The sequence below is a fragment of the Andrena cerasifolii genome, chromosome 8, assembly GCF_050908995.1.
Source record: "Andrena cerasifolii isolate SP2316 chromosome 8, iyAndCera1_principal, whole genome shotgun sequence".
Classification (NCBI taxonomy): domain Eukaryota; kingdom Metazoa; phylum Arthropoda; class Insecta; order Hymenoptera; family Andrenidae; genus Andrena; species Andrena cerasifolii.
In genome coordinates, this window is record NC_135125.1 from 12415232 (window position 1) to 12428315 (window position 13084).

A 13084-nucleotide genomic window follows, 5' to 3' on the forward strand; every position below is an offset into this window, starting at 1 on the left:
GTTGGCCTCGCCGCCACGGGAATGCCCGAGTACGGGCGAGCCCGCACGAACCGGATCGGAGTTTGACGATCTACGACGGCCAGACGCGAGACCGAGTCGCTGGTTACCATGGCGATCGGGACTTATCCCCTATGGGCCTTGCGCGTCGTTCGTTTCACTCTGGGGGAACCGAGCCGAGGGTGGAGGGTTCATTGATACATTTTTTATGTTTATAATTATTTCATATCGAAATAAACTCAAAAATCTTCTTGCTGCTTCGTTTGTACGGTACGTGGGCAAGCGTATATAAAATAAGTATTCAGGGAAATATGCAGAAAGGAATATGAAATGTTTCTTTCGTTGTAATAAATACGAAGTAGATATATTTCTCGCTGTGGTTTGTTGCTTTTTTACCGAGTGAGAGGATTGAATATTGGATCGATACGTATATGCTAGACCGGGTCGAATCGGATCACTTTGTGTTTGACGGTAAAAAAATACTAGTCAAACATTAAAAAACTATTTTTTTAAAATGTATTCGTGACCAGTACATGTTTGGCTTTAAGATTAATCATAGATAATAAAATCAAACTTAAATATGTTTCTTGTGCAAACAAAAACCCAAAAAATGAGAAATATCCGACTCGCCCCGAAACTTGAGGCGAATCGGATAACCCATAAAATTTCTGAAAAAACTGAAATTTTCATAACAAAATCTTTAGAATCGACTTAAACAAATCTAATTTAATGACACTGAAGTCAAGTGACACTCAGCACACAGATCGGAAGGATATTGCCGCTTTTTACCGCCTCTATCAGCACAATTCTCGTGGCATCAATCTTCTCAGATAATCTTCTGAAAGTGGACGAATTAATTTTTCACCAGAGTAAACACAATGCCATTTTCTTAAGACCATTAATTTATTTATTTTTATCGTCATTTCTCTAAATTTAATTTTTATCAGAGATTCCTTTCTTTTTTTTGGACACTATCCCACTAGACCCCTGATTGTTCTTTCTTATGTACGTACGAACCATCTGTATATAAACTATCATGATATTTATAATCATAAAAATACTCGAATGAAAATAAAGAGTGATCCGATTAGCCCCATATATAAGTATTTCAAAGGGTGTAGATTACATAAACATATTATGATAAAATACCTAGTCTAAAATAATCAAATACTAAACTTGGACACCGTGCAAACTAATAACAATAAACACATTGGAATTTTCAAGCTTACTTTTTATTTTAAATACGAAATTGCAGATTACGTAGGTTAGATTCGGACCAAAATTATAACGTTTGCACGCGTCCATATCACTGAAAACTTATATCAGCTCTAAACAATGCCATAAAACAATTAACGGGCTTTTGCGGAATGCTCACTTCTATCGCGATGTAAAAAATATGGACTAAATTCTAATTTTTACCCGATCCGCCCTGTGATCCGATTGGACCCGGTCTACCCTAAGTAATCCCGCTACTTTTCAACGCTTTATCTCCCTCGCTTCGTTTGTCCACGAAAGAACCATTGGACCGCGCGAGGGAAAATCGCCAGCGTGCAGCTGATAATCGTTTTTCTGTGATTTCTGAAAGATTGGGTATCGGACGGAGCGCGCTGGATGCACCGCAGGGTGCATCGTACTCTATTTGCAGTCGGCGGAACGTGTCCCGCGCCGTAACGGTCTCGGCCACGATAAAAGCAATTGATAATGCTTGACCCCGGAATGAATTCCTGTTTCTAGGCGTCAACCGGCTAATTAATGGCACGATGACTGGTTCTCGGTTGCTTCGCGGTGATATTCTCGCATGTCGGACACGATAAATGGGGAGTAGTCGTGCGGAACACCGAGAGAAGGTGGCTGGGTGTCGTGGAGCTGCACGTTCCGCGAAGTACGAAGGGGCGGGGAGGCGAAAATGAGAGGTCCACGGGAGGACACCGACTCAACGAACTTCAACGGGAGGATGGGGGATAATTGCTCGGCTGATTCGAAACGATTTTCGTCGAGCGCCGTAGTGCACGAGCTTTTCCAAGCAATTAACGACCCGAGGAGCGAGCCGATTTACGTTCCTCTTCGTTTTCAGCAGGCTACGAGCCGACGCAACGGCTTTCCTTGTTGCTCGAACGATATCATTAGACCGGGAACTCGTCAAAACTTCAATTATTCCCCTGCCTATATACGGCCACTCGGGAGGGTTTGATTAATCGTGCCGGGAGCACACTCGGTAATTATTACGCGGACACGTAATCAGCGGGAATCGCCCGATACCCGGGCCATTCTTCCTCCATGTCCCTCTTATTTCCTCCCAGAAGATCGCCTCTAAGAATCTGAATTACGCGCGGCAGAGTGCGATTCTGATTCAGCCTTTTAACGAGCGCATTATCCACCGCGCGAGAACCGGAGCACCTCGGTGCTTCCTCCGGCGAATCTTTGCATCTTCATCGTCTCGTCCCTTAGGAGCCTAAGCTGCGCTATACCGTCATTTAGATACACGATACGGGGAATAAGATTCGCGGCTGTAAGTCCCTCGTACTTTATGCTCGGCTCGTTACAGATGCGGAACACTCGAATATGATTTTTTAGACTAGCTGGGGTACGGAGAAGAAAGTGACGAGGAAGAATGCCAGAAAGCGAAAGCTTCGAGTGGATATCTTGACGAGTGGCGTTTTCTGTTGAGATCGCAGACTCAGCGGGCTTAAATTTCAAGAGCGCGACAGGTGCAAAGGCTGAATAAATCCCAGCTATCGCGGGATCGCTGTCCGTTCGCGGTCGCGGCTGTATTTTTCGCGCCTTCTTTTCCCCGCTCTCGCAGCATCCGCGATTTACAGCCGCGATTGCGGAACAGCGGCGCGAACCGCCGACTACTAACTCGCTCGCGACTACAATTTCCGCCTACTTTTAACACTTTCACGCTGCCTGCGCCGGGCCGACGCTTCGGGGGATAAATCAGGAGCCCGGGGCGAGAAAAATCTGCTATACAAACATGCGCTGTCTAGGCTTTATTCTCCGGGACGCCATGAATTAAAGATCACATCGACGCGCCATAAGTGGAATAGGTCAGACTGTGGCACGGCGCGGCGGACGCATACTTCGATTCGTCATGACTCAGTGGGTAAAGTCTTGCACAGAGCGTAGTGGAACTGTAGCTACAAGCTCGACTACAACTCCCCAAGAAGGATCATCTCGCGGGTTCGAAAAGAGAATCCCCTGCGCGTGTTCGAAGTCGCTCAAGAATCTCGAAAGCGCGAGGGTACAAGTATCCCCGTGGCAATAAATTCGGCTTATCACAAGAATCACCGCGGCCCTTGTCGGGGCCGTATTTCGGCCCTTTTGACCACCTCCGTCCAGAGTTCCTCCAAGTTCCTCTCCCAAGAGAAACAATCATTTCAGTTGCGAGCAGAGCCTTCCACGCGAGCCCAGCCGACCCCTCGCAGTTGCAGAAGCAAAAGTCCGCGTGAAATCTATCACCCGCGAATTACGAGGCTCGCCTCGGAAGCGATACATCGATCGATACACTCTGGATCCCTGGCCGAGGCCGATCCAAGGCGGTCCGCCACGGGAAAGTGGCTTGGGTCCGCCGAAGTGGGCCGATTTTCTTCCGCGAGCGCACGTGCATCGACGTAAAATCCGCTCGTAGCTACGGAGGCTCCCCGGCCAGGAAGACGAGGAGGGAAACGTTGCGTGCCGATTATACTGTCGGCCAGTGTGAGAAATATTATCCTTTGATCTCGCGGGGCTGCGCTCTCCGTGCCGGTTTCACTCCGGCAAGAAATTAACGACTACGGGCCCGCCGCTGTTTCACTACGACCTGCCTTCGGAGATTATCGCGCGGCCCTGCGAGAGCCCGAGCAAGACGGAAGCGAGCGCGGCTGGCAGGAAGTGGGCCCAGCCGCGATTTCCCCTGACATTGAAGCGCACGCCTCCGCTCCGCCGTTATCGCACTCGAGCCACCGATAACGACGAAGGACGTCGATCCGAAGGATCCAACCGCGGAAACATCGAGGTCGACCTCCGGGGGGGGGCTAGTTAAAATGGGAGCGGAACTGCTCGAGGCTGACGCAGGGAGCTCGGCGAAAATGGAGGCGAAAAAGGAACGGGGAAGAGATGCTGAACGGGGAATAGAACGGTTAGAAACTCGTGTGGGATAGGAGGCATTGGCAGGGCTCGCGGAAAAATCGCGGACACAAGAACCCGTGGATACATATTCGAAATAGCCGGGCAGACAGAATGGTGATTTACGGCGTTTCACCGCGAGCGCGTGTGCCGCGGCGCGGCGCTCGGTTTCAAGTCCGCGTCCCGTTTAACAAGGTATGTGATCGAGAGTTAAGGCTGCGAACGAGATCGTTTCTTCGTGAAAGTCGCGAATGCACGGCGGAGTCCCGGCCAGGAAATACACCATTCCATCGATCGGGCAACGATAACGATCCGCTCGAGCGGTCTAATAACTCGCGATCTACGCTACGTGGCCATCGTGCGCGGGCAGGCTTGCGTAAACGGGTTAATGGAGAGGTCAATGATGGAGAGGTATTAATAAATGGCTCGACAATGGGCGTGGAATTCGCCGGCTTCGGTGAGGCTTAATCTTCCAATTCGCGGAACGAGGCGCGATTGCCTCTGGTTCGCGATCGAACCTCTCTCGTCTGCCAGGGAATGCGCTAAGAATCTCATAGAAAATTGCGCCGCCCGACACGCCACGGTTGCATTAGCAACTCCCTCGGTTCTTCATAGAGCGAACGAATTACCGCGCAAATCCCACGAACCGTACGATTCGACAGCTGTTGCTGACTGGTCCCGCGGTAAAAGTCGATTAATAGGCGAGCACTGTTAACACTGGATCTACCTAGGCGGGTCAAAATGACTTGTTTTGGCATTTCTTCTAATCATTACTCATTTCCAGTACATTTTGTTTTCTAAAACTTTGTATGACTTTTTCTAAAATATGTAAATAATTAATTCTGTAAAATAGTTTTGATCTTCGTTTGTTTTTTCTTTAAAATTTATATGTAGGTAGTATACCTACATATGCCGAGATGGGCCGTTTGACTCCTCACGAAACGCAGGTAAATTTTTAGTTTGAAAAGTTTCTCGTATTATTTTCGTGTAATTCAAACACATTTTTAGAAAACTAAGTATATTTTCCTACATATACGTTGCACAAAAATTGCCATAAGATACATGTATTATGTTTGCTCAATTTTTTCATTCTTCTACCATACACATATTGAGATGAAACGTAAACGGTGTCAAATAGCATATTGTAGGGGAGGCCGGGGCTAAAAGTTCCGATTTCGATGAAACATAAAAAATGACTGGAAAATAATGTAGTTATTCTCTTCACTATTGACTAATTTCTTGTTAAATTTATTATATCTTCTGATTTTAAGCTTGTGTTTAATATATTGTAATAGGTTTCCCATAGAAAGTAATTTATTTGTGGCTGATCGAAGCGGAACTTCTTACCCCTATATGGGGCAAGTTGTTATCGCATTGGGGTAAGTTGTTACTATGATATAAGAGTTGCCTTTTAATGAAATCTTTCATTTTCTAATGAAATAAAGCAGAATTTTATTAATAATGGTTAGTTATGAAGGTTCGGACCAACAAAAATGTATTATCTTTAAAAGAAAACCAAAAGCGACAGTTTTTATTTATCTTTACGCATAACTTCGATCGAAGTCGTGTCCCTTTCCGCCTTTCATTCATATGTTCGCATCTTAAAGCACAGCGGAAACAATTTATACATTTGCGGCAGGTCTGTGAAGATAGCACCCCCAAATTCGAATTTTTGGAAAAACTCAACGGCATTCGTTTGTCCATCGTTTGCCCACGTTTGCACATAAAAAATTTTCGTTTGCCCACCCTTAAAAAAAAAAGTTATGAACAAAATAAAAAATTTGTCTTCATCACCCATCATGAATGCATTTCAATTTTTTTAATAGAAGGATACGAATGTACCCGACCTAGCCACGTTTGCCCACTCTCAGATTTCATTTGCCCACCCTCCAGAATTTAAATAAAAAATAAAAACCGCGAAAAAATGAGTATAGATGAAGCGATCGCGTTAAAGTTCGATTATTCTCGAAAATATTATGAAAATCGTTCTTTCAACGGTGCAGTTCGTTAGTTTAGATGTAGAAGAGATTTGCCCATCCATTAATTTCGTATGCCCACCCTTCAGAATCGAATTATTAATGAAGATAGCCAAGAAGTGCGGTACCCGTTGAAGCGATCGCGTTAAAGTTCGATTTTTCTGGAAAATATTATCAAAATCGTTCTTTCAACGATGCAGTCCGTTAGTTTAGATGTAGAAGAGATTTGCCCATGCATTAATTTCGTATGCCCACCCTCCACAATCGAATTATTAATAAAGATAGCCAAGAAGTGCGGTACCTGTTGAACCGAATACCTTTCCGTTCGTTTTTTTTTCCGAATGAATTATCAAAATCGATTGTTCTTACCGTAAAGGTTAAGGTGTTTGGTGACATGTTATCCACTTCAATTTGTATCGCTCATCGAATACTTCACACTTTTCACACATCTGCAGCATGTGCAGGATAACACCAGAGTGGTTTTCTAGTAATTTTTCACTAATTACCGCAATGATATCGCACAACGGAAAATAATATAATCTCACAGTTACTTCACAAACCGTAAATGAATGCACGGTCTCGCAAGAGTTGCGTCCGAACTCTGGAGACCGACTGACTTTCGTGCGTCGTTGGAAACAATTCGAGCGTATCGCAGACATATGTTTACGTTTCGGCACGTTCGATGACGACACGCAGCGCTGCTACCCTAACTAAAGGGGCGCAGCGCCGAGTGCCACTGCCGAAACGTAAACAGATGTCTGGCGATACTCTCGAATTATTTCCAACGACGCACTTCTTGGCTATCTTTGTTAATAATTCGATTCTGGAGGGTGGGCATACGAAATTAATGGATGGGCAAATCTCTTCTACATCTAAACAAACGAACTGCACCGTTGAAAGAACGATTTTGATAATATTTTCCAGAAAAATCGAACTTTAACGCGATCGCTTCACCTGTACCCTTCTTTTCGAGGTTTTTATTTTTTAATTCGATTCTGGAGGGTGAGCATACGAAATCTGAGAGTGGGCAAACGTGGCCAGGTCGGGTACATTCGTATCCTTCTTTTAAAAAATTGAAATGCATTCATGATGGGTGATGAAGACAAATTTATTATTTTGTTCATAACTTTTTTTTGAATGGTGGGCAAACGAAAATTTTTTATGGGCAACCATGCGCATACGATGAACAAACGAATGCCGTTGAGTTTTTTTAAAAAATCGAATTTGGGGGTGCTATCTTCACAGACCTATTTGCGGCAGGGCAAGTTTTTACGGTAACAACGTGCCCCAAGTCACGGTAACAACTAGCCCCTACCGACACATGTAGCAATTTCAAAGACTATTCTGCTTATACATGTATTCAAACGATAAACACTATTACACCATGTTCTTAAATGTCATTTGATCCATAAGAACGATTCAATCTATAATATCGACGTTAAATAATTGAAATAGACCAAAAAGTAATGATAGAAAAACTTTTACTTATCTGGTACGCGATTAATAGGTCCTTGCTTACAACCACACAATTCGCTGTCGCGGACGCTATTAAAGTGGGCGACAGAGTGGCGTGATCAACTCACACGGAAAAAATAATTTAAAGTACAACGCTCTTTTTATTTTGAAGACAGAGCCGTCGGAACAACTTACCCCCGGAACTTTTAGCCCCGGTCTCCCCTACTAATAATAAAACGAAGAATTTTGGTGGTACGTGTAATAAACGAGCCTGTGGTACATGCTCTGCTAAAATAATTGTAAGTTGTAAAAAATGTCTTTGAATTTTATGCGTAATTATTTTCAAAATTACTATCGCTATTATACTATTATTATTATTATTATTGTACAGTTTATATTCAATTTTCGCTGATAAAATAGTAAAATATATAAAACGCAATAAAATGCAATGTCTTTTCTTAAACAACTTGTTAATTAAAAAAACAAGTCGTTTTGACCCCCCCGGTAGAAGTAGGTATACGTCAATCGTTGGTTGTTCCAGTGTTAATTAATTTCCTTTAACGATGCCTCGCTACCGTTTTGCCAGAAATTAGTTCCGCCTTGGAGCAGGTGAACGCTGGAGCCGATACCCTCGCCCGTCAGAGGCCTGCTCCCGTAAATTGCGAATAATGAAAGCCTCGCGTGTCGTGCGAAAACCGGCGAGGGAATTTAGCGAAGCGTCAAATTAAGCGAGTCGGAGCGCGTAAATCCGTTGCGAGTTGACGCGTTATCTTCCGAACCGGCCGCGACACGAGGCTGTTTTCCACGAAAGGCAAGGCCCGTCCTGCTGGCCAGGAGGAGCCTTGACCTCACGCAACGTTTCCGCGTGCTACGCGCGCGTGCTGCACCCACCGGTCCGCGACTGCCCGTTTTCGAGCCCGGGGGATCGTGAATTTCGCTGCCACCGGCCTCTTCTTTTCGAGCACACGCGAAACTGGCCGCCGCGCCGTTTTTTCCCCCGGCCGTCTCGTAAACTTCGCGGCCGGACTTTTACAACGCGAGCGGGCCGCGGCGTTATTTATGTAATTGTAGGAAGGATTAACACGCCTGTCGCAATAAATACAATCACCGGGCGCAACAGTCGTACTCGAACGCCACGGATGATAATATCTTAATTTATGCCCCGCAGCCCGCCCCATTATCTCATTGACGGCTCTTCCGTCGCGAGATGGCCCTATCCTTTTGCCGGTACACGACCTCACGCGACGTTTCCGCGTGCTTCGAGCGGGGCTTGTAATTCCGTGCCCCGAACTCGCAGTTTCGGTTAGCCCTTTCGAGCCGGAGTCCCATAGCGATCTTGCAAATGAAACAGAAGAGGGTGGGATCGTGGAATCCCGACTCGACGCAACAATTCCGCGTGCTGGATAGTGCGCGCGGTGTAGCTTTTCCGCGTGGTCCTCGCGGGCCCGACACAATGCCCCCGGTGGGCTCGAACGGTCCTTTTTTCGTCGGAGCAGCGAGGTCGCGGCACTTAACGGTCCACGGCATATTCCATCGACCGTTTCGTGTGTATACGCGGAGGATTCGAATGAGCATTAAAGCCAGAGCGCGCAAGGCATCCGCATGCCACCAGAAGGGAGAAGAGCCCGTCGGCCAGAGAAGGAGGCTCGCGGAAAAAGGAGAGAGTGCGTGCGACAATGGAGCATAACGCGGAGGATAACGAGCGCGAGTTATGTCCCGTCATAATTTGCAATTTAGATTTCATTATCGCCCTTCCCGCGACCCTGCCGCTGCTACCGTTGCCGCCATCGTTCCCGCTGCTGTGCGCGCGCCCTTTCCATCGCGAGCCCACCGCTTATTTTCCGCTTTCTGCGAGGCCCGAGACTCGCGGAAAATTGTCCCGTGGCTCGTTCCAGCGCGGAGGAACGCGACGGGAGGCTCGAGCTCGGCAAGCCACGGCGAACCGAGAAAGCGTGTGACGTAACCGCAGGCATTTCGAATTACAGACGTGTAACTTGATCGAGACCGGAAAGCTGCAATCCCTTTGCATAACAGAACGCAGTAACGCCGGCTGGCTCTCGCGGAGCCGCTCGTTGGATCGCGTGGAATTAGGTAGCGGCGTGCCGGTCGCGCGAGGGATCCTTCCCGAGTGTATTTCGTCGACGCGGGCATCAACAGCGTCCGAACGGTGCCCCGGCCGCGGCGTAGCCCCGCAAAAGTGTGCTAACGACGAGCAAACCGCCCCTCGAGCCCGCGTTTCCGCATTGCGTGCGCGCCTCCGAACCGCGGAAAAACGCGCCTCGGAAGACAGCAACGGCGCTCGAACAGCGTGTACGAGCCGCCACGGTCCGAGTAATGATCCCTGGTTAACGGTACCGCAAATTGGTGGAGTAAAGGGTCCGTAAAGTCCTTTATGGAAATGTCCATTGCGATATCGCTGGCTGCAACCGAAGCGCCGACGCATCTGGCCAAGGAGTAAATGTGCGCGCCTCGCGAGTTTCAGTCATTAGAGGGTCTCTTTCGCGGACGGTCTAAGCGATCACGGTTATTGTGATTCGATAGTCAGATGACGGAAGCTTTGTGCTTCGATCGTAGACGAGTTTCGATATCCCGGCTTGCTTGTCCGAGGAATATTAAATACGGCTTTCAAGAATGGATCGTCACAGAGGACGATGGGAGATGAAGAACAGTGGAGATTTCGCAGTGGCCCGATTTCTAAACATTCGCGTGTTGCAGGCGGTGCGTGGGAAGAAGGGACGGAGCGATCGAGAGGGCCGCGAAAAAGAATGGAGGAGGCGGTGATCGTATCCGCGACGCGTCTCCTAATTCGGCCCGAAGATCGGGGGACATCTTTCGTGGCGCATCAGTGCAACGTCCTGCTGAAGATTCCTCTTGCCGGTACCTTACACCAGGTTCCTTTGGACTGACTCACGTACCGGTCGACCGAGCCCTTCTCTCGGCCCCGCGCGTTCCCACTTTGTTCCACGAACACGCGGAGAACTTGCTTTTCGGAAGCAAAAACGAACGTGGGCGAACTTCTCGAAGGACATTCTCACAGATTCAATTCCCTCCCTCCTCTCTGCCTCTCCATACATCCTTCCTCTTCTCCCCACGTCCTTCGCCCCGTCAGGTTCCTTTTCCACTTTTTTTTCTTCTCCGCGCTGATTCGATCTTCACGCTGCGCATCGAGTCACCGCTCGCGATGCTATTTAGACATCGTGTTCCGACACCGACGGCCAAGCCTGATGCAGCACGACGTTCCGTCGGAACGACGCGACGTCCCTGCTCACCAGGCTGAAACGATTTCGCCTAGCCGAAACGCCCTTCCCCAGATACGCGCGTCTCTTTAACGCAGCTGGAAGACCGTGAGACGGTCCGTCAAATTCTGCTTGACGCAAAACGGCGTATCTTTCCAACCGATTAATTGCGGGCTTTCGCTCTGCGTTTATGAGACGGAATCATTCAGCGAAATCGAATCGTAAATTGCAAGGTACGAGAGGCTCGTAACTACTATCTTGATTCCCTGGGATTGAGGCGTGAGTGGATCGGAACCAGGGTGAAATCAAGTGACTCGCGTACTATTAACCAAATTTATTATAACTGTGTGTAGGGTATGCTTCGTTAAATTTTAACGTAAGCTAATAAAATTAAGTTAATTTAAACTAAATTTTCGAACGAGACTCCATAAAGTAGGGGAGACCGGGGCTAGTAGACTAACGAGGTTAGTTGACTAATTTCCTTTAATTGTTGTATTATGTTATAAATTATGCTGCGATTCGCGATAGCTTGCCATTTAATGTGTCACCGTGACAAAAACTTGCGTGTTCTATCAGTGAGAATGGAAAATTTAAAAAGGTCGGCGGGAAGTAAGTATTTCTGTTTCGACTGTTTATGAATTTTTGTCCACCAAGATGCAGTCAAGAGTTTAGCTGTTCAAATCCCTCCAAACTCACTCCTACCAGTTTTACACCCTAACCTCCCTTCAAACTCTCTGGCCTTCCAAATAGACCATAACAAACAAGTAGAAAATAATTACAGTATCTAACACCATGATACTTAATAAAAAAAATAACAGTGTGAAGGAGTGAAAAAAAAATTTATGGATCGTAGGATATATATGTACGTCTTTCGTATACTATATTGAGGGAATTGGCTGCTTATATATACGCCTTTCGTATATATTAATGGAACTGCGACAGCGTATAAATACGCCTTTCGCAGATAAAGGGTTAAAACTGAAAAGTAAATGTCAAGTCAACTAACCCTACAACCAGGGTTTGTTGACTTATTCGTCTCACTGCTCTAAATATAATAAAAACTACGACCTAGACTGAATTAAAATAGTTTTCAAAATTAAGCCTGTATACCTAATGAAATTTGTAAACTTTTCGTGTACAACGAGTCAACAAAATTCCAATGGTCTATTTATAAAAATTAGAAATGTTAAAAATTAATCAACTAGCCCCGGTCTCCCCTACAGAATCACAGTATGCCTTCCGCATCGCTCTGATGAAACTCAAATGAGTTTCCACGAAGAAACAGAGGAGGTCGGTAAAGTCATCGATGTCTAATTCATTCCTAATGAAGAAACCTTCGTCACCATTGTCGCGCTGTTTGCCATTATTTCCCTCTACTCGGAAACAGTCCGTGTCATGGAAGCTTTCCCTAAAGGAGCCACGAGTGACGCCACGAGCTCGCCGATCTGGAGGCTGCGCCGATAGACAGCCTGCTCGATATCGCAGCTTAGTCGCCTTTACCCTTATCCGAGCGCGTCGCGGCAGGAATTCAATCCGCGTTACGAACGCCGCCGAGAATACCAGTTACAGGCATGCAAACTCGGCTCGGGTGCGTGAATAAGTGCGTTGCCGTGTCCGTGTACACCCAGAGGTATGATCCGACCAGGCGTGCGTCGCGGGACGTGATTACAGAAAAGCGAACGCGGGATCGTTTGCGTTGAACGGAGCTGCGTTTGCGAAAGAGGTGCCGAGGGGAAGTCGAGGTGAGCTGCTTGCTCGAGTAAATCAGACAGAGAAGTCGTTGGAGGCTGCGAGCTACCAGGAAGATCGTCAGAAAGATGGAAAGACCGGGTCACCTGTTGGGTCAGGTGGTCACAGTAACAAGCGACTACTTCTGGGAACGCAAAGTTCGAAGGCCAAAGATATGAGGAACTGCGTCTACGTTAAAAGCATCTACGAAATACGCGCGAGGGGAGGCGAGGGTGCTGAGTACGCGCACGGTTTCCGGGAAGGCACCTGCGTGAATTTTGCGCGGACATTATCGAGCAGTTTCTCCGTATAGGGTAGACCGGGGCGAATCGGATCACAGGTTCCGATCTGTGTGCTGAGTAGTGTCACTTGACTTCAGTGTCATTAAATTAGATTTGTTTAAGTCGATTCTAAAGATTTTGTTATGAAAATTTCAGTTTTTTTCAGAAATTAATGGGTTATCCGATTCGCCTCAAGTTTCGGGGCGAATCGGATATTTCTCACTTTTACGGTTTTTATTTGCACAAGAAACATTTTTAAGTCTGATTTTATTATCTATTATTAATCTTAAAGCCAAAGGTATACTGT

General features: G+C 46.7%; 1 protein-coding gene across 3 annotated transcripts in view; it reads right to left on the bottom strand.

Moving 5' to 3' along the window:
• Window positions 1-13084, bottom strand: part of LOC143372376 (uncharacterized) — a 159309-nt gene that overhangs the window by 86072 nt on the left and 60153 nt on the right. The window lies entirely within an intron of this gene.